This window comes from Salvelinus sp. IW2-2015, unplaced genomic scaffold (genome assembly GCF_002910315.2).
Source record: "Salvelinus sp. IW2-2015 unplaced genomic scaffold, ASM291031v2 Un_scaffold1019, whole genome shotgun sequence".
In the NCBI taxonomy this organism is placed as follows: Eukaryota; Metazoa; Chordata; class Actinopteri; order Salmoniformes; family Salmonidae; genus Salvelinus; species Salvelinus sp. IW2-2015.
The window spans coordinates 438,445-457,832 of record NW_019942689.1 but is presented as its reverse complement, the minus strand read 5'-3'; the positions used below and the strand labels follow the sequence as shown (position 1 = coordinate 457,832).

General features: G+C 41.3%; 3 pseudogenes; all 3 read left to right on the top strand.

The window, feature by feature from the left end:
* The window catches only part of LOC112069466 (zinc finger protein 501-like), a 16,901-nt pseudogene extending 2,249 nt beyond the window's left edge, over window positions 1–14,652 (top strand).
* On the top strand, window positions 147–1,215 carry LOC139022637 (zinc finger protein 135-like; annotated as a pseudogene).
* LOC139022483 (zinc finger protein 79-like) lies at window positions 1,222–2,111 on the top strand (annotated as a pseudogene).
* Window positions 14,653–19,388: the final 4,736 nt, after the last annotated feature.

The window sequence follows — 19,388 nt, the reverse complement described above, 5'->3', positions numbered from 1 at the left end:
TATTGTGATTAACTAACGGCTATTAACCAATCGGCATCAAGGATCCAAATGTACGGTTTATAATGAGTCTAGATTAAACCTCATAGGAAGACAGTTTWATCATGTGGAGGTTTCATTCAGGTCTCTCTGTTTAACCAAATACTCTGTCTTTGGCAGGAGAGAGACCAGACTCTRACTCTGACAGCAGTAAGAGTGCTTCAGGGGAACCAGACCCAGAGACTCCCAAACCAGTGAGACGACTCGACTGCTCCCAGTGTAATAAGAGTTTTAAGTTGTCACGGTACCTAAAAATACATCAGAGGACACACACAAGGGAGAAACCTTTTCTCTGCGCCCAGTGTGGAAAGAGTTTTACCCAGTTATGGAGCCTGAACAAACATAATAGAATACACACAGGAGAAAAGCCTTACCGCTGTTCCCATTGTGGAAATAATTTTAGGTCGTTAGATAAGCTGAAGGAGCARGAGAGGACACACACAGGGGAGAAACCATACCATTGCTCCTTGTGTGGAACGAGTTTTACCCAGTTAGGAAGCCTGAAAGAGCATGAAAGGAAACACTCAGGAGAAAAGTCTTTCCAATGTTCCCAGTGTGGAAAGAGATTTTTAKGATCACAGCAACTAAAATCACATGAGAGGATACACACAGGGGAGAAACCATACCACTGCTCCCAGTGTGAAAAGAGTTTTACACAGTTAGGGAGCCTGAACAAACATAATAGAATACACACAGGAGAAAAGCCTTATCCCTGTGCCTATTGTCCGAAGAGATTTTCWGGATCACAGGATCTAAAATCACARGAGAGGACACACACKGGGGAGAAACCATACCACTGCTCCCAGTGTGAAAAGAGTTTTGCACAGTRAGGGAGCCTGAACAAACATAATAGAATACACACAGGAGAAAAGCCTTACCCCTGTGCCCATTGTGGAAAGAGATTTTCAGGATCACAGGACCTAAAATCACATGAGCGGACACACACAGGAGAAAAGCCCTACCCCTGTGCCCATTGTAGAAAGAGATTTTCACAATCACATGACCTAAAATCACACGAGAAAACACACACAGGAGAGATACCTTACCATTGTTCCCTGTGTGGAAATGATTTTTTCCATTTAGGAAGTCTGCGCAAACATAAGAAGAGAAAACACTCCGGAGATGTGTGTACCGATGTTCCCATTGCATAATGAATATCAGGTTGTTAAATAAAAAATANGATTTTTACGATCACAGCAACTAAAATCACATGAGAGGATACACACAGGGGAGAAACCATACCACTGCTCCCAGTGTGAAAAGAGTTTTACACAGTTAGGGAGCCTGAACAAACATAATAGAATACACACAGGAGAAAAGCCTTATCCCTGTGCCTATTGTCCGAAGAGATTTTCWGGATCACAGGATCTAAAATCACARGAGAGGACACACACKGGGGAGAAACCATACCACTGCTCCCAGTGTGAAAAGAGTTTTGCACAGTRAGGGAGCCTGAACAAACATAATAGAATACACACAGGAGAAAAGCCTTACCCCTGTGCCCATTGTGGAAAGAGATTTTCAGGATCACAGGACCTAAAATCACATGAGCGGACACACACAGGAGAAAAGCCCTACCCCTGTGCCCATTGTAGAAAGAGATTTTCACAATCACATGACCTAAAATCACACGAGAAAACACACACAGGAGAGATACCTTACCATTGTTCCCTGTGTGGAAATGATTTTTTCCATTTAGGAAGTCTGCGCAAACATAAGAAGAGAAAACACTCCGGAGATGTGTGTACCGATGTTCCCATTGCATAATGAATATCAGGTTGTTAAATAAAAAATACATTTTCCCAGACAGAAGACCTGAAATCACATCATAGAATAGACAGGCTGTGCTCTGACTTATGTTTGACTGTTGTTTTATGCCACATTAAATCATATTGTTTATATGAAATCATTCTCTAGAATAGGCCTGTTTTTAGTTTTTGAGACAGGATTATGTCTAAAATCAGATTACAATTTTAAAATGTATTTTATTTTGATTCTACACTTTGATATATTGGATACATGTAAGAAACCTTACATGTTCATGATATGATTTGGATATTATAAAAATGTAAATTATAAAATGGATGAATATTGTGTGTATTTCTTGATTCTAACCTTAAAAACCTCATTTAGTTGTTTGGTTTACAGCGTGTCAGTCAGAACTTCAGGAGAGATCTCTTCTAGAGGTCGYCCGATTATGATTTTTCAACGCCGATACCGGTTATTGGAGGGCCAAAAATGCCGGTGCCGATTAATCGGCCAATTTTTTTATTTATTTATTTATTTTTAATAATGACAATTACAACAATACTCAACGAACACTTATTTTAACTTAATATAATACATAAATAAAATTCAATTTAGCCTCAAATAAATAATGAAACATGTTCAATTTGGTTTAAATAATGCAAAAACAAAGTGTTGGAGAAGAAAGTAAAAGTGCAATATGTGCCATGTAAGAAAGCTAACGTTTKAGTTCCTTGCTCAGAACATGAGAACATATGAAAACTGGTGGTTCCTTTTAACATGAGTCTTCAATATTCCCATGTAAGAAGTTTTAGGTTGTAGTTATTATAGGAATTATAGGACTATTTCTCTCTATACCATTTGTATTTCATATACCTTTGACTATTGGATGTTCTTATAGGCACTTTAGTATTGCCAGTGTAACTGTATAGCTTCTGTCCCTCTCCTCGCCCCTACCTGGGCTCGAACCAGGAACACATCGACAACAGCCACCCTCGAAGCAGCGTTACCCATCGCTCCACAAAAACCGCGGCCCATGCAGAGCAAGGGGAACAACCACTCCAAGTCTCAGAGCGAGTGACGTTTGAAACGCTATTAGCGCGCACCCCGCTAACTAGCTAGCCATTTCACATCGGTTACACCAGCCTCATCTCAGGAGTTGATAGGCTTGAAGTCAAAAACAGCAGAGCTGCTGGCAAAACGCACCAAAGTGCTGTTTGAATGAATGCTTACGACCTGCTGGTGCCTACCATCGCTCAGTCAGACTGCTCTATCAAATCATAGACTTAATTATAACATAATAACACACAGAAATACGAGCCTTAGGTCATTAATATGGTCGAATCCGGAAACTATCATCTCGAAAACAAGACGTTTATTCTTTCAGTGAAATACGGAACCGTTCRGTATTTTATCTAACGGGTGGCATCACTAAGTCTAAATATTCCTGTTACATTGCACAACCTTCAATGTTATGTCATAATTACGTAAAATTCTGGCAAATTAGGCGGCCCAAACTGTTGCATATACACCGACTCTGCGTGCAATGAACGCAAGAGAAGTGACACAATTTCACCTGGTTAATATTGCCTGCTAACCTGGATGTCTTTCAGCTAAATATGCAGGTGTAAAAATATATACTTCTGTGTATTGATTTTAAGAAAGGCATTGATGTTTATGGTTAGGGACACATTGGAGCAACGATACGCATCGCATCGATTATATGCAACGCAGGACACGCTAGATAAACTAGTAATATCATCAACCATGTGTAGTTAACTAGTGATTATGATTGATTGATTGATCGTTTTTTATAAGATAAGTTTAATGCTAGCTAGCAACTTACCTTGGCTTACTGCATTTGCATAACATGCAGGCTCCTCGTGGAGTGCAATGTAATCAGGTGGTTCGAGCGTTGGACTAGTTAACTGTAAGGTTGCAAGATTGAATCCCCAGAGCTGACAAGGTAAAAATCTGTCGTTCTGCCCCTGAACGAGGCAGTTAACCTACTGTTCCTAGGCCATCATTGAAAATAAGAATGTGTTCTTAACTGACTTGCCTAGTTAAATAAAGATTAAATAAAGGTGTAAAAAAAAAATAATAATAATAATCAGCCAAATCGGTGTCCAAAATTCGATTCCGATTGTTATGAAAACTTGAAATCGGCCATTCCGATTAATCGGTTGACCTCTAGTCTCTTCTGAGTGGGTGAATGGATGGCTGGAAGGTAGATAACACAACATGTCAGTCGGAATACCAATCACTTAGATCAGGGTTTCCCAAACTCGGTCCTGTGCCCCCCCCCCCCCAACTTCGGTCAATTAGTTGTTTAAAAAAAGGTATTGAACAGACTTTGAGGAATTGTTGGTTTGCTCCGGTTGGTGGGTGTGGCTTGAAGCAATGAGTGACGCATTAAGGGCAGCAGTACATTTGGAACCCAATCATTTTTCACCTAGTCGCTCAGTACAGCACCTTTTTCTGTTAATTGATCGTTCCACTGCTTTTGTTTGTACTGAACGCAGCTCAGTTTGGACCTACTCAGTACTGTTACACCGTGTAGGAGCAGTTTGGACCTACTCAGCACTGTTACAACCAGTCGTATGGAGCATGACTTGGCTACCTAACTCAGCATCTGTTTACACGTGTGGGCAGTTTGGCTACTCGCAATGTTACACCGCGTGTAGGAGCAGTTTGACGCTACTCAGTACTTGTTACCGTGTAGGAGCGGAGTTTGGACCTACCTATCATGTTCACGTGTAGGGCAGTTTGGACCTACTCAGTACTGTTCAACCGTGTAGGAAGCAGTTTGGACTACTCAGCACTGTTACACCGTGTAGGAGCAGTTTGGACCTACTCAGAACTGTTACGTTGTAGGAGCAGTTTGGACCTACTCGTACTGTTAACCGTGTAGGAGCAGTTTAGCTACTCAGCACTGTTACAACCGTGTAGGAGCAGTTTGGACCTACTCAGATTGTTACACCGTGTAGGAGCAGTTTGACTATCAGTACTGTTACACCGTGTAGGAGCAGTTTGGGGGGCGTCGGGGAGGTGATGAACCAGGCCGGGGAGGTGATGAACCAGGCCGGAGAGGTGATGAACCAGGCCGGGGAGGTGATGAACCAGGCCGGGGAGGTGATGAACCAGGCCGGAGAGGTGATGAACCAGGCCGAAGAGGTGATGAATCACCTGTGGATGGGCCCTCAGGGCTCTGTCTCTGGACTGTCCAAAACCCCACCCCCTCCAGCACCTACAAGCATAATCATAATCCTATGATAACACAGGCACTGAATATTTCCCACTCACAATTTCTCCCATCCAGAAAAGAGCTGATTTCACGTGCTGAACAAAAATAAACGCCACACACAACAATTTCAAAGATTTTACTGAGTTACAGTTCATATAAGGAAATCAGTCAATTGAAATAAATTCATTAGGCCCTAATGTATGGATTTCACATGACTGGGAATACAGGTATGCATCTGTTGGTCACAGATACCTTAATAAAAGGGTATGGGTGTGGATCAGAAAACCAGTCAGTATCTGGTGTGACCACCATTTGCCTCATGCAGCGCGATACATCTCCTTCACATAGAGTTGATCAGGCTGTTGATGGTGGCCTGTGGAATGTTCCCCCACTCCTCTTCAATGGCTGTGTGAAGTTGCTGGATATTGGTGGGAACTAGAACACACTGTTGTACACGTCGATCCAGAGCATCCCAAACATGCTCAATGGGTGACATGTCTGGTGAGTATGCAGGCCATGGAGGAACTGGGACATTTTCAGCTTCCAGGAATTACGGATCCTTGCGACATGGGGCCGTGCATTATCATGCTGAAACATGAGGTGATGGCAGCCGATGAATGGCACAACAATGGGCCTCAGGATCTTGTCACGGTATCTCTGTGCATTCAAATTGCCATCGACAATTTGAATGCAATTGTCGATGGCAACAGTGGAGATTAGTTTATATAAATGGCCTGGCTGGGCTGTGGGACAGTGGAGATTAGTTTATAAATGGCCTGGCTGGGCTGTGGGACAGTGGAGATTAGTTTATAAATGGCCTGGCTGGGCTGTGGACAGTGGAGGAATTTTAAACGTTATTAAATTGCTGACAGGAGCTGTGGACCGCAGCTGATGTTAGGAATATTCAAATAGGAACTGTTAACAGGATTACGCCGGTAGTATTTCGTGATAACTAACAGCTACAACCAATCGAGCATCAAGGATCCAATGTACGTATTATAATGAGTCTAGATTAAAACCTCATAGGAAGACAGTTTTAATCATGTGAGGTTTCATTCAGGTCTCTGTTTAACCAAATACTCTTGTCTTTGCAGGAGAGAGACCAGACTCTCACTCTGACACAGTAAGAGTCTTCATGCGGAACCAGACCAGAGACTCCCAACCAGTGAGAGCGAACATCGACTGCTCCCAGTGTAATAAGAGTTTTTTAAGTTGTCACGTCCTAAAATACATCAGAGACACAACAACAGGGAAAACCTTTTCTCTGCGCCCAGTGTGGAAAAGAGTTTTACCCAGTTATGGACTCTGAACAAACATAATAGAATCACACAGGAGAAAAGCCTTACCGCTGTTCCCATTGGGAAATAATTTTAGGTCAGTTAGATAAGCTGAAGGAGCACGAGAGACAACACAGGGGAGAAACCATACCATGCTCCTTGTGTGGAAGAAGTTTTTACCCAGTAGATACGCCTGAAAAGCACATGAAAGAAACACTCAGGAGAAAAGTCTTTCCAATGTTCTCTCAGTGTGGAAGGATTTAAGGATCACGAACAACTAAAATCACATGAGGATACACACGGGGAGAAACCATACCACTGCTCCCAGTGTGAAAAGATTTTACACAGTGAGGGAGCCTGAACAAACATAATATAGAATACACACAGGAGAAGCCTGTATCCCTTGTGCTATTGTCCGAAGAGATTTTCAGGAATCACAGGATTTAAAATCCACGACGAGAGCACACACCGGGAGAAAGATGAGAAGGGGAACATACACTGCTCCCAGTGTGAAAAGAGTTTTTGCACCAGTCCAGGAGCCTGGAACAACATATAGAATAACACAGGAAAGAAGCCTTACCCCTGTGGCCCATTGTGGAAGAGATTTTAGGAAATCACAGGACCTAAAATCACATGAAGCGACACACACAGGAGAAAAGCCCTACCCCTTGTGCCCATTGTAGAAAGAAGATTTTCACAATCACCATGACCTAAAATCACACGAGAAAACCCACACAGGAGAGATACCTACCATTTGTTCCCTGTGTGGTGGAAATGATTTTTTCCATTTATGGAAGTGCTGCGACAAACATAAGAAGAGAAAACACTCCGGAATGTGGTACCGATGTTCCCATGCATAATGAATATCAGGTTGTTAAATAAAAAATAATTTTCCCCAGGACAGAAAACCTGAAATTACATCATTAGAATAGACAGGCTGTCGTTCTACTTATGTTTGGACTGGTTGTTTTATGCACATTAAATCATATTGTTATATGAAAATCATTCTCTAGAATATTGCCTGTTCTTAGTGTTTTGAGACAGGATTATGTTAAAATCAGATTACAATTTTAAAATGTATTTAATTTATTCTACCATTTGATTATATTGGATACATGTAAGAAACCTTACATGTCATGATATAATTTGGATATTATAAAAAGTAATTAAAATGTAATAATATTTGTATTTCTTGATTCTAACCTTAAAACCTCAGGACATTTAGTGTTTGGTTTACAGCGTGGTCAGTCAGACTTCAGGAGAATCTCTTCTGAGTCTCGACCGATTATGATTTTTAAGCTGGAATGTGTATTGAGGACCAGAAATGCCCGTTGCCGATTACATCGGACGATTTTTTTAATATATATTTTTAAATTTGTAATAATGACAATACAAAATACTGAATGAGACACTTATTTGGGACCCTTTTAAGAATTAAATACAATTTAAAACAACAAAAAATCATTTAGAGCCTCATAATAAATAATGAAAACAGTCATTTGGTTTAAATAATGCAAAAACCAAAGTTTTGGAGAAGAAAGTAAAAGTGCAATAGTGCCCATGTAAGAAAGCTACTGTTTAAGGTTCTTCGCTCAGAACACTGAGAACATATGAAAAACTGGTGGTTCCTTTTAACATGAGTCTTCGAATATTCCCAGGTAAGAATTTTAGGTTGTAGTTATTATAGGAATTATTAGGACTATTTCTTCTATACCATTTGTAATTTCATATACCTTGACTATTGATGGTTCTTAGAGGCACTTGTATTGCAAATGTAATGTATGGTTCTGTCCCTCTCCTCCGCCCTCCCTGGCTCGAACCAGGAACACATCGACAACAGCCCCCTCGAAGCAGCGTTACCCACGTCGCTCACAAATACCGCGGCCCTTGCAGAGCAAGGGGAAGCAGACCACTCCAAGTCTCAGAGCGAGTGATGTTGAAAACGCATATTAATCAAGTTTTATTTTTTAGAGCCTTCGTAATCAGCTAATATCTCCGAAGTGGCTTGTACAGAAACCAGCCTAAACCCCAAACAGCAAGCAATGCAGGTGTAGAAGCACGGTGGCTAGGAAAAACCTCCTAGAAAAGGCCAACCTATGGAACGAAACCTAAGGAGGAACCACGGCTAGAGGGGTGGCCAGTCCTCTTCTGGCTCTATGTGCCGGGTGGAGGAGTTATACACAGAACTATGCAAATGTTCAAAATGTTCATAATGACACACGCATGGTCAAATAATAATCATGAATAATTTTCAGTTGGCGTTTTCATAGCCGATCTATTAAGAGTTGAAAAATAGCAGGTCTGGGGACAGGTAGCACGTCCCGGTGGACAGTCAGGGTTACAAAAAGCCGCGGCCCTTAAAGAGCAAGGGAACACCACTCAAGTCTCAGAGCGGGTGATGTTTGAAACGCTATTAGCCCGGCGCACCCGCGTAACTAGCTGCATTCACACGGTTACAGACCAGCCTCATCTCAGGAGTTGATGGGCTTGAAGTCATAAACACCAGAGCTGCTGCGAAACGCACCAAAAGTCTGTTGATATGAATGCTTTACGAGCCTGCTGGTGCTGACCATCGCTCAGTCAGACTGCTCTATCAAATCATAGACATATTATAACATAATAACACACGAATATACGAGACTTAGGTCATAATATGGGTCGAATCCGGGAAGCTATATCCGTCGGAAAACAAGACGTTTATTCTTCAGTGAAATACGGAACCTTCGTATTAAGTACTTAAGTAAAAATACTTTCACAGTACTACTTAAGTCGTTTTTTTGGCTACCTGTACCTTACTTTTACTATGATTTTTTTGACATCTTTTATCCGACTACATTCCTAAGAAGAATGATGTACTTTTTACTGCCATACATTTCTTCCTGACCACCCACAATAATGTACTTTTATTACTGCATACATTTTCCCTGACACCCCAAAATAATGTACATTTTACTGCATACATTTTCCCTGACACCAACAATAATGTACTTTTTACTGCATACCATTTTCCGACACCCACAGATAATGTACTTTCTTACTGCATAATTTTTCCCTGACACCAAGAATAATGTAACTTTTTACATGAATACATTTCCCTGCACCCAAAAAATGATACTTTTTATGCATACATTTCCCTTGACACCAAAATAGATGACTTTCTACTGCGTACATTTCCCCTGACACCCAAAATTAATGTACTTTTTACTGGCATACATTTTCCTGACACCCAAAAGAATGTACTTTTACTGGCATACATTTCCCTGACACCAAAATAATGTGTACCTTTGTACTGCATACATTTTTCCCTGACACCAAAATATGTACTTTTTACTGCACATTTTCCCCTGAACCACCAAAATAATGTACTTTTTACTGCATACATTTCCCTGACACCAAATAATGTACTTATTATACGCATTACATTTTCCCTACACCCAAAATAATGTACTTCTACTGCATACATTTCCCCTGACACCCACCAATAATGTGCTTTTTACCTGCATACATTTTCCCTGACACCCAAAATAATTACTTTCTACTGTATACATTTTCCCTGACACCCCACAATAATGTACTTTTTACTTCATACATTTTTCCCTGACACCCAAAAATGTACTTTTTACTGCATACATTTTCCCATGACACCCAAATAATGTACTTTTACTGCGTACATTCCCTGACACCCACAATAAGTACTTTTTACTGTATACATTTCCACAAAAGTACTCTTACATGAGAATGCTTAGCAGCAGAACATTTTCCAATTCACCACACCAAGAGAACATCCCTGGTCATCCCTACTGCCTCTTATCTGGAGGACTCACTTAACACAAATGCTTTCGTTTGTGAATCATGTCTGAGTGTTGAATTTGCCCTAGGGTATATTTTGAAATTACATTTACTTTTGATACTTAAGTATATTTAAAATAATTATTTTACTGGGCGACCTTTCACTTTTACTTGAGTAATTTTCTATTAAGTTATCTTTACTTTTTACTCAAGTTTGACAATTGGGTACTTTTCCCACCACTGGCACGTAGTAAGAAGCAAAGTAGCAGAACATCCATCTGTGTTTATTTATTTTATTTCACCTTTATTTAACCAGGTAGCTAGTTGAGAACAAGTTCTCATTTGCAACGCCGACCTGGCAGTTGGGATACCGGAAAGGATGTGATGGACAAAGGCGGATTCTTCCGTTGCAAAACTCTCTCAATACTGCCCCTCAATCTTCGCAAGGACGGTACGTACGTTGGGTGTCAATTTCCAGGAGAAAAAAAACTGCTTTGAATGACGGAGCGTATTACAAGGAGCCGCCCCTTTGTAACGAAAAAACGACATAGCAACACTGCGCTAAGCTCCATCCGCCCTTTGATGTATTGGCTGTAGACCCCTTAGATACCGAACTAGCTCCATCCGCCCTGTTTGTGTTATTGTCTGTAGACCCCCTTTAGTTACCGAACTAGCTCATCGGTTCGCGCGCGCAAGACCAGAATGATACAACGCTGAACCACCAAAAAGGCACATCCCATTTCTGTTGAAAAATTGAAAAGAGGTGGAGGTTGGACTGTTTTCTGTGCCCAAAGCCAACCTTAAAGCTACACGAGGGGGGAGGGGGGGGCACACAAAAAAAAAACGTTACTGATGAAATATTCCCATTATATTGTTCTGTAGTGCTTTGTTTAGTCTCTATACTCAAAATCCATGAGAGCAAAATGTTGATTTGAATCTCTGTCATTTGTTTTTTATTAAATCAAAATGGGTGTCTTTAGTCCTTCGTTTTTAGTTATAAGGTAAGACAGACTGATCTGATTTAAAATATCTATGGTGTTATTAGGTCCTTCATATTTTAGCTGTAAGGTAATACAGACTGATCTGATTTTAAATATCTATGATACCACATCATATAACCTGTTATTACACCAACTCATGTCTGATTTCAAATCGATGAGAGAGGACAGAATCAAGACGAGAGGATCATTTGGATAAGTGTTATATAGACACCGGCCCCACAGGTTATTACAGGTTATTACGGTATATAGACCGCCCACAGATTACAGTTATTACAGTTATATAACACCGGCCCACAGTTATACATTTATTACAGGTTATATAGACACCGGCCCCACAGGTTATTACAGGTTATTAATAGACACCGGCCCCACAGGTTATATAGACACCGGCCCCCACAGGTTATTACAGGTTATAGACACCGCCCACAGGTATTACAGTTATAGACACCGGCCCCACAGGTTATTACAGGTATTACAGGTTAGAGACACCGGCCCCACAGTTATTACAGGTGTTTAGAGACACCGCCCACAGGTTATACAGGTTATATAGACACCGGCCCCACAGGTTATTACAGTTATATAGACAACCGGCCCCCACAGGTTATACAGGTTAATAGACACCGGCCCCACAGGTTATTACAGGTTAGATAGACACCGGCCACCACATGATTACAGGTTATTACAGGTTATATAGACAGGACGCCCTTCAGGTTATACAGGTTATATAGACAACGGCCCCACAGGTTATTACAGGTTATATAAGACACCGGCACCAGGTTATTACAGGTTATAATAGACAACGGCCCACAGGTTATTACAGGTTATATAGACACCGGCCCCACAGGTTATTACAGGTTATTATAGACACCGGCCCCACAGGTGATTACAGGTTATTACAGGTTATTAGACAACGGCCCTACAGGTATTACAGGTTATATAGACACCGGCCCCACAGGTTATACAGGTTATATAGACAACCGGCCCCACAGGTTATTACAGGTTATATAGACATCGGCCCCACAGGTGATTACAGGTTATTACAGGTTATATAGACACCGGCCCCACAGGTGTTACAGGTTATTACAGGTATATAGACACCGGCCCCACAGGTTATTACAGGGTTCTATAGACACCGGCCCCACAGGTTATTACAGTTATATAGACACCCGGCCCCACAGGTTATACAGGTTTAGAGACACCGGGCCCCACAGGTTATTACAGGTTATATAGACAACGGCCCACCAGGTTATTACAGGTTTACAGGTTCTATAGACACCGGCCCCACAGGTTATTACAGGTTATTACAGGTTCTAGAGACACCGGGCCCACAGGTTATTACAGGTTATTACAGTTCTAGAGACACCGGCCCCACAGGGTATTACAGGTTTTACAGGTTATATAGACACCGCCCCACAGTTATTACAGGTTATTACAGTTCTAGAGACACCCGGCCCACAGGTTATTACAGGTTATTACAGGTTCTAGAGACACCGGCCCACAGGTTATTACAGGTATTACAGTATATAGACACCGGCCCCCACAGGTTATTACCAGGTTATTACAGGCTAGAGACACCGGCCCCACAGGTTATACAGGTTATTACAGGTCTAGAACACCGGCCCCACAGGTTATAGAATCAACAAGGCATGAAATCTGCGGATTATCCTGAAGTGAAAACACAACTAAGGGCTGCAAGCATTTCCTACACTCGCATTAACATCTGCAAACCATGTGTCTGTACCAATTACATTTGGATTTGATTTGTCTTAGGCATGATACAAAGTGGAGGAAACAGTGATGTGTTATTCATAATAACTTGGGTTTGACTTCCTTTATTGCTTTCATAAAATTATGATTATTATATTATAAAGTGCAGGATGTCCAAACAAATTGTTAGACTAGTAACCATGGGTTAATGATGTCCCTCTGTTCCAAACCAAATGTTAGGCTAGTAGCCATGGGTTAATGATGTCCTCTGTTCCAAACCAAATGTTAGTTAGTAGCCATGGGTTTACCTGTGGACAGTGGAGATTAGTTATAAAGGGCCTGGCTGGGCTGTGGACAGTGGAGATTAGTTATAAAGGGCCGGGCTGGCTGTGGGACAGTGGAGATTAGTTTATAAATGGCCTGGCTGAGCTGTGGGACCGCAGATTTTTAGGGATAATTAAAATGGAACTGTTAACAGGTATTACCAGTGGATTATCGTGAATAACTAACAGCTACCAACCAATCAGCATCCACAATCCAAACTACCCATTTTATAATAAGGGATCTAGACTGGATTAAAGCTCATAGGGAGACAGTTTAAAAATGTGGAGGTTTTATTCAGGTCTCTGTTTAACAAAATACTCTTGTCTTTGACAGGAGAGAGACCAGACTCTCACTTTGACAGCGAAAAGAGTCCTTCATTGGAACCAGACCCAGAGACGCCCAAACCAGCAAAACAACATCACTGCTCTCAGTGTGGAAAGAGATTTATCCAGTCATCGCATCTGAAAGATCATAAGAGAATACACACAGGAGAAAAACCTTTCCATTGCTCTCAGTGTGGAAAGAGTTTTACCCATTTAGGGTATCTGAAATCACATGAGAGGAGGCACTCAGTAGAGAAGCCTTTCCACTGTTCCCAGTGTGAAAAGAGCTTTACACAGTTAGGGCAACTGGAAAAACATAAAAGAATACACACTGGAGAGAAGCCCTACCTCTGCTCCCACTGTGGTAAGAGTTTTACCCAATCAGGTACCTTGAAATCACATGAGAGAACACACTCTGTAGAGAAGCCTTTCCAATGCTCTCAGTGTGGAATGGCGTTTGCCCAATCAGGTACCTTGAAATCACATGAGAGAACACACTCTGTAGAGAAGCCTTTCCAATGCTCTCAGTGTGGAAAGGGTTTTACCCAGATGGGGAGCCTGAAAAAGCATGATAGAACACACACAGGGGAGAAGCCTTTCCAGTGCTCTCAGTGTGGAAAAGGTTTTACCCAGATAGGGAGCCTGAAAGGTCATGAAAGAACACAACACATACAGGGAAGAAGCCTTATCACTGCCCCCAGTGTGAAAATTATTATAATTTATCCGGCTAGGGCACCTGAAAGAACATAATATAACACACACATGGGAGAAGCCTTTCCAATGCTCCCAGCGTGGGAAGGGTTTTACCCAGAGAAGCTTGCTGAAAAGCCATGAAAGAACACATACAGGGGAGTAGTGACGGGGAAGCGAAGCGTTTAGGTTTTCCAGCCAATTGTGTCAAAAATAGGTACATTACTCAATGCTTTGATCAATCACAGTGTACACTATTGGCACCTGCTGGTCTAAACGATTTAGAGCAGGCAAATGATTGTAGAGGACATCCCACGCCCCGCAGCGTGCGCATGCGTTTTTGTCTTCTACCYAACCAATCAGGTGGAAACTAAGCTTGTGACTGTTTTTGTTTGTCACATGAAATCAAATTAGTACAAAGCAGGACTCGAATATAAATGTTTTATTTCAAAACATGAGCTGAATATGGAGTCAGTTTATACACACTGTTATTAAATTGTCATTTTCTAACTCTGGCTCTGTGTTTCCTGTGTGTGTGTGTCATTCCTCAAAGACCACAGAATATTGAGTGCCGTTTCAACGTGATGCATTTGCTCCAATCGCTGGTCCTCTGACGATTTATATCTTACAGAGTGGCTTTTGAGGGAATAGTATGGTCACAGCTGGTTAATGTTGAACATGGAAAATATCTAATCTGTATGATATATCATATTTTACATGGAAAATAAGTTGTTTAGGCTAGATCTAATCTGTAGGATATTTAAAATGTTTATATTCGACCTGGCTGAGTTGTTGTTATTGTCTGAGTTAATTTAGTTTCTTCCCCTATAAATGAAAATATACTATATACCTACAACCTAGGGATTCATATTTTCCCAAGAATCTACCAAGGGACATACCACAAAAATCAGAAGTGCCCATTTAAAGTGTTTAAAACGTTGTGGTGTTGGAAACACAAACCATGTTGAAGCGCTCGAAGTCGGTTATCTTTTACTGATTGGTTTAAAACTGGCACAGAAACCTGTTTTCTGGAATATTCACTGCATGTATTTGATATAGTTATAAGGGAATAGTATGTCCACATCTTACAGATTGTGGGCCCTTGTGTGCTTTAGTTAAATGTGAAATGTATTCCTGTTCAGCATCTACATGGAGACAATTTTATCTGTAAGCAGTGAGGAAAACCCCTTACTTTGAAATGAATTGTTATGAACATTGAATTGTGTTAAAGGCCCAGTCCACTAATACAGGTGTCATAAAGGCCCAGTCCACTAATACAAGGTGTCATAAAGGCCCAGTCCACTAATACAGGTGTCATAAAGGCCAGTCCACTAATACAGGTGTCTAAAGTCAAGTCCATATACAGGTGTCATAAAGGCCCAGTCCACTAATACAGGTGTCATAAAGGCCCAGTCCACTAATACAGGTGCATAAAGGCCCAGTCCACTAATACAGGTGTAATAAAGGCCCAGTCCACTAATACAGGTGTCATAAAGGCCAGTCACTAATACAGGTGTCATAAAGGCCAGTCCACTAATACAGGTGTCATAAAGGCCCAGTCCACTATACAGGTGTCATAAAAAGGCCCAGTCACTATACAGGTTCATAAAGGCAGTCCACTAATACAGGTGTCATAAAGGCCCAGTCCACTAATACAGGTGTCATACAAGGCCAGTCCACTAATAAGGTGTCATAAAGGCCCAGTCCACTAATACAGGTGTCATAAAGGCCCAGTCCACTAATAAAAGGTGTCATAAAGGCCCAGTCCACTACTTATAGTGTTATTTTTTTATTAATATTTGTTATTTTTCAGGTGGTGCTGCAACACCTCAGGCACCCAACTTCCCACGGCTGTGGATAGAGAACTCAGATTTCTCTGCAATGTAGGTAAACTAATGACAACACCATCTATATTGCTCCATTACACTAATATCTCCCAATGCCGTCAAACCGAGGAGAAATAAAAGTTGATCAACTCAAACAAACGCCGGCCATAAATGTCAACTGTGCATGAGAGCAAGCCATGTCCGAGTTAAAATAGCAGTGTGTCAAGAAGCAGCGCCGCCTTGGTGGATCATGTTTTGGAGGACGCATGGCTTTCGACCTTCGCCTCTCTCTCTGCACAGGGGTTGCAGAGATGGGACAAGACTGTAATATCAATTCGAAAAAAAGAGAAAAAGGGATAAAAAAAAATGGAACTGAATTAATTTCCTAATAACGATATATTTCTTGTTATAACATGATCATGTTCTCGTAATAACGAGATCATGGATTATTTCATTATAACGAGATATTGAATTATTTCCTAATAACGTGATCTTATCTCGTCATTATATATATTTTTTTATTGGAGTGGCGGCATACGCCACCGTACTTCTCTTTGTATGTCGCAATATAATATTACTATTTAATCAAAATAAACAAAAAAATAAAAACATGTTTAATTCTCTCAACTGCGTTATCGACTTTAGTCAGCAGATGGCGACGTGTGTATTTCAGGTGAAGCTACCAGCGTGACGTATAATCTAGTGGACAGGACGCTTCTTCAACAACAGCTAGTCATCCACCTCAGTAGCTTGCTAGCTAACAGCCGAAACACTAAAATTCTTGAGCCACTGTCGGTGTATATTAGCCACTGTGTTTTAAACACACGTCTGTCGTATAGCTGGTTGCCGCATTTAATTTCATTTTACGTTGCTAGTAGTCAGCTAGCTGACTGGTTAAATCAGCAGTAGCACTAGGCTAATCATTAATGCTAACCAGCTAACGTTAGCTAGCTACCATGAGTTCACTAAACTACTCCCCTGCTAAAGAAGAAGGGGTCTGCTGGACGGAGAAAGAATCTCTCGTGAAAGAGGAGGAGGAAGAGGAGGATGTCACAATAAAACAAGAAGTAGAGGATGAGGCTGTTACAGTGAAAGAAGAAGAAAAAGACGTTACAGTGAAAGAAGAAGCTTACAGCGTGAAGGAGGAGAAAGAGCAGGATGCAGTGTTTGGAGTGAAAGAGGAGGGGGAGTTGGCGGTCACAGTGGAAGAAGTGTTTGGAGTGAAGGAGGAAGGGGAGATTACTGTCACATTGGATGAGGAGGAGGGAGAATTAGAGAAGACTGGAAATCTAACACCAGTAAGTACCATCTTAAAAAATAGAACCACAAATTCTGTAGTTGTTGAACTAATGTGTGGTTTTTAAAAGAGCATTCTACACTTGACTATGTTGTTCTGTATTGTAGGATCTGTTTAAAGGCACAAAGAGTGGTGGTCAACCAACCAAACGTTAATGGATAAAAGGCTTCCCATTATATTACCTACACATTCACAATTCATAAAATGGATATCAACAATCCTTCCCCCATTCCTGTAAAAAAAGCGTCTAGACAGGACAACCCCATAGTTCTAGTCAACTATATGGTTTCCAACAGAGGGCATTTGTATAAACCTTGCTACAGTGACTAATGATAGTCTGCATTTTACTGCCCTAAAATTAGAAACAAAAAAAAAGAGATTACATTTGATATTTGCCCTTACTTACCTACATAATCTGCTCCACATTTCCAAAGTGAAAGAAACAAAATATATAAATACACACATTTTAATTAATTACAAATTCACCCCAGAGTGAATACTTGGTTGAAGCACCTTTTGCCACAGATACAGCTGTGGAATCATTATGAACACAATTCTACCAACTTTCCACAACTCTTAGGTCAATATGGGGCGGCAGGTAGCCTAGTGGTTAGAGCGTTGGACTAGTAACCGGAAGGTTGCAAGATCGAATCCCCGAGCTGACAAGGTAAACATCTGTCATTCTGCCCCTGAACAAGGCACTGTCCCTAGGCCGTCATTGTAAAATAATAATTTGTTCTTAACTGACTTGCCTAGTTAAATACATAGGTAAAATAATACAAATATATACTGTACCGTGCTTTCGGGAGGTATTCAGACCCCTTGACTTTTTCCACATTTTGTTACATATACATCTATATACAATATCAGATCTATATACACAGCCTTATTCTAAAATGTATTAAATAAATAAAACATTCTCATCAGTCTACACGCATCACTCATCACTACACTCATCAGTCTACACGCATCACTACACTCATCACTACACTCATCAGTCTACACGCATCACTACACTCATCACTACACTCATCACTACACTCATCACTCATCACTACACTCATCAGTCTACACGCATCACTCATCACTACACTCATCAGTCTACACGCATCACTCATCACTACACTCATCAGTCTACACGCATCACTCATCACTACACTCATCAGTCTACACCATCACTCATCACTACACTCATCAGTCTACACGCATCACTCATCACTACACTCATCAGTCTACACGCATCACTCATCACTACACTCATCAGTCCCCATAATGACTAAATTAAAACAGGTTTTTAGAAATGTTTGCAAATGTATTAAAAATTTAAAAACAGATACCTTATTTACATAAGTATTCAGACCCTTTGCTATGAGACTCAAAATTGAGCTCAGGTGCATCCTGTTTTCATTGATCATCCTTGAGATGTTTCTACAACTTGGAGTCCACCTGTGGTAAATTCAATTGAATGGACATGATTTGGAAAGGTACACACCTGTCTATATAAGGTCCCATAGTTGACAGTGCATGTCAGAGCACAAACCAAGCCATGAGGTCGAAGGAATTGTCCTTAGAGCTCAGAGACAGGATTGTGACCAGGCAGAGATCTGGTAAAGGGTACCAAAAATGTCTGCAACACTGAAGGTCCCCAAGAACACAATGGCCTCCATCATTCTTAAATGGAAAAAGTTTGGAACCACCAAGAATCTTCCTAGAGCTGGCTGCCCGGCAAACTGAGCAATCAGGGGAGAATGGCCTTGGTCAGGGAGGTGACCAATAACCCGATGGTCACTCTCACAGAAATCCAGAGTTCCTCTGTGGAGATGGGAGAACCTTCCAGAAGGACAACCATCTCTGCAGCATTCCACCAATCAGGCCTTTATGGTAGAGTGGCCAGACGGAAGCCACTCCTTTGTAAAAGGCACATGACAGTCCGCTAGGAGTTTGCCAAAAGGCACTGAAAGACTCAGACCATGAGAAACAAGATTCTCTGTTCTGATGAAACCAAGATTGAACTTTATGGCCTGAATGCCAAGCATCACACCTGGAGGAAACCTGACACCATCCCTACGGTGAAGCATGGTGGTGGAAGCGTCATGCAGTGACGCTCCCCATCCAACCTGACAGAGCT